Source organism: Pteropus alecto, unplaced genomic scaffold, assembly GCF_000325575.1.
Source record: "Pteropus alecto unplaced genomic scaffold, ASM32557v1 scaffold21, whole genome shotgun sequence".
NCBI classification, from domain to species: Eukaryota; Metazoa; Chordata; class Mammalia; order Chiroptera; family Pteropodidae; genus Pteropus; species Pteropus alecto.
In genome coordinates, this window is record NW_006436282.1 from 24,682,243 (window position 1) to 24,685,354 (window position 3,112).

The 3,112-nt window shown below is 42.4% G+C and overlaps 1 pseudogene; it reads left to right on the forward strand.

Annotated features, from left to right (window-relative positions):
• The first annotated feature begins 2,993 nt into the window (after window positions 1-2,993).
• On the forward strand, window positions 2,994-3,112 carry LOC112479874 (annotated as a pseudogene).

Sequence of the window (3,112 nt, forward strand, 5' to 3'; positions counted from 1 at the left end):
ATGGGCCACAGACCTGCTGTCTCGGCCAGTGCTGGGACCTGGGTCTCGCATGTCTTTGAGGGTCTCCGAAGGCTCTTCGCCTTGCATCCAACATTTAGGCCACTCTGGGCCCATCACACTTCAGGGACACTCTCCCCTTTGGTGTCCCTGAACCCTCTCTTTAGTAGGGAGCTGAATTCCTGTGGCTTTTCCAAGCACGACATGTCCATAAGCTCCTTATTGTTTTTGCATATTGCTGGCTGCCATTGTCTCCTCAGCCAGGAAGCGCCGGTGAGGTTTATTTTGACAAGTCTGGAGTTTGGTATTTATAAGCGTAATCCAAGTGAAATATGACTAAATGTTTTCTAGTCAATTTTTACCAACAGATTTTTCCATAAGTGGAAATGGAAAAATTTAATTTGATTATATATACATCCTCACACGTAGCTCTGGGATGCGCGTGAGCTGCTTATTTTTAGCTTCACATACATTCTTGACATTAAAATCTCCTTGGCAAAATCCTCCTTCCAGAATTATTCTGAGCTCAACGTGTTTTTTTTTTGTTGGCCTACCGCTAACGGAATCACTAAAATATGCAGCATAATTTAATAGTACTCCATTCCTCATTATGGTGTGAACCTCGAGATTGCACCTCTAAGGTCACAGTGGCATTTTCCCCATAAACCTCCCTTGCAATTCCATGTGGCCTTAGGGAAAGTATCTCTTCAGAAAGAAATCAAACTCCTCAGTCACTATCTTTCTGAGAATTATTTTCTGAATCTGAAGAGCCTGAATAAATCTAGTTTTATGTCTACACAACGGTTTTGAAGGCTGGCTGCCTCCCTGTCTGTCCAGTCACCTAAACACGAGCTCCCCTAGAAGCTTGGAGTGGCTGAGAAGGACTTTTTGACATTTCACTTTAAATCAAGATGCGCCACAGAAGACTCATAGAATCGCTGCTAAAAGAGCTGGCTGCATAGGAGCCAATTAACAGAGCAAAATCTGTCGGGTGTCAGGATGGCAAGTCAGGAGGCCTGGGTTCTCCTGACAGAAGCTTTCAATTTCTGTCAAGTTCTGCTCTGCAAAAGACATTGCACGCCTACCTCATCCATCCATAGATTCTGAAAGATAAGAAGAGAGTCGAGCGAGGGGCTTTGTGCTCTTTAAAAACTGCGAAGGCGCTTTTGTAGTTGTAATGCTGTGAGTAAGATCTCCAGATTGCTGCAGGATAAGCTGCCATTGAAATGAAACTTGCTGTGCATTGGTGTGGATTCTGAAATCCTCATGTCCGTGTATTTGCTGAGCTTGGGAAACATAATTTAAGCATTAGGAAAGAACACTGGTAATTACTAGTCATATGACTTTGAACAAATCATTTAACGTTTCTGGGCATCAGTTGTCTCATCTGTAAGATGGAAACAGAATAAGGCTGGAGCAGAGGGTCATATGGTTTCTTTACATACATAGGTCCTGAGATTGAAATGGCTTACGTTATATTCAAAGAGTCTGAGCTTCTGGAATTCTTTCCCCAGAGGACCAACGACTCAGTGACTTGACACTGAGTCATTCGCTCTTTAGAGGTTGTAACTTCCCCCATTGTCCACTATGAAGTCAGAGAAATATCATTTTCCAATCGAGAAATACAGCTTGAGCTCTTGAAGAAAACGAGAAGCTTAGTACTGTGATGTCACTATTTGTAGCCTTGGATGCCGAGTGGGTTCAGAGAGTCAACAGGATGCCACATAAAATAAAGATGCTCACTTCCCACACCAAGATGTCAAAGATGCCTCTGGTTACATTATCACATAGCTTCAGGCACAGGTGGAAATTTAGGATAACAAAAGTAGGTGTGTTTAGTATATTTAGCTACGCTACAGAAAATAAGTGTTTCCACTTTACTGAACTAAATCAAATAAGAATGGTAAAAACGTCTCTGCTTTCCAGGCTTGTGTGAAACATAATTTAATTGAAGTTTAATTTCACTAACCAACATACCCCACCTTCCCACCCGCTACAGAAAGTGATAACACCTTTTTAATGGTTTTAATTTGTGATTAATCATGAGAAAAATAGTCCCCCTTTTAAACCAAACAAACGTGCAGTTTAAATTTTCTTTCCCACTTCATTTGGACGACTCTGTATACACATACGCAGAAATGACGTTGCCTCTTCCTTCCACACCCACGGCGAAAGGGGCCACAAGCTTGGGTCTGCTGAGGAGACAGGAAAACAAAAAAGATTTTTAGCAGCAAGTAAAGCGATTCTGCTCCTGTAGAATCATCTTAGGTGAGCCTCAGGCCCGCTGGCAACTACAGTTCCTTTATGGTCTTCTGAATGTACCTCATTTTACATGCGGATCTATTAGCCTTCCCTGAAGCTTTCAATTGCATTTGGCTGAAAGGAGATGGTCCTGACCACAGGGATGTCAACCTCCTTGCTTTCGGAAACACGAAAAACCCACGCGTCACTTCTCTGCGGTACTCATCATCCATAAGGGGTCTGGTCCGGTGAATGTTTTTAAGTGGCAGTTCCATGCTTATAGAATGTTAACGTGAAGGAAGGCTTGGGTCGCCCAGTCTCACGGCCTCTAGACTGCTCTGGGACTCCCTAAGAGGTTCCAAGGTGACTCAGTATGAATATTTACTCATATAACAACAGCATACGAGTCTAGAGTAAACCAAATGTTAATTGTTTAAAGGTCCTTGAATTACCTGGAATGAGAATAGAATATAAATTACCATTAAACTTTGATACGCCAAGAATGCATTGTTAAAATGACTAAAGTAATAGAAATAAAGAAGTCTATAACCTCCAAAATAAAAGAAGAGGAACACTGAACGATAAAACCACTCAAGCAGGCCAACAGGAGGCAAGCAACAGGAACATGGAACCCAAGGAGCTGGGACAATGTAGAATGCATATAGGAAGATGGTGTGTTCTTTTATACAAGTATATCAGTAACCATAATAAATGTAAGCAGATTAAATCCTCCAGTTAATAATGAAAAATTGTCAGTCTATGGCCACGCCACCCTGAACAAGCCCGATCCCGTCTGATCTCAGAAGCTAAGCAGGGTCGGGCCTAGTTAGTACTCGGATGGGAGACCACCTAGGAAGACGAGCGGCTATAGGCG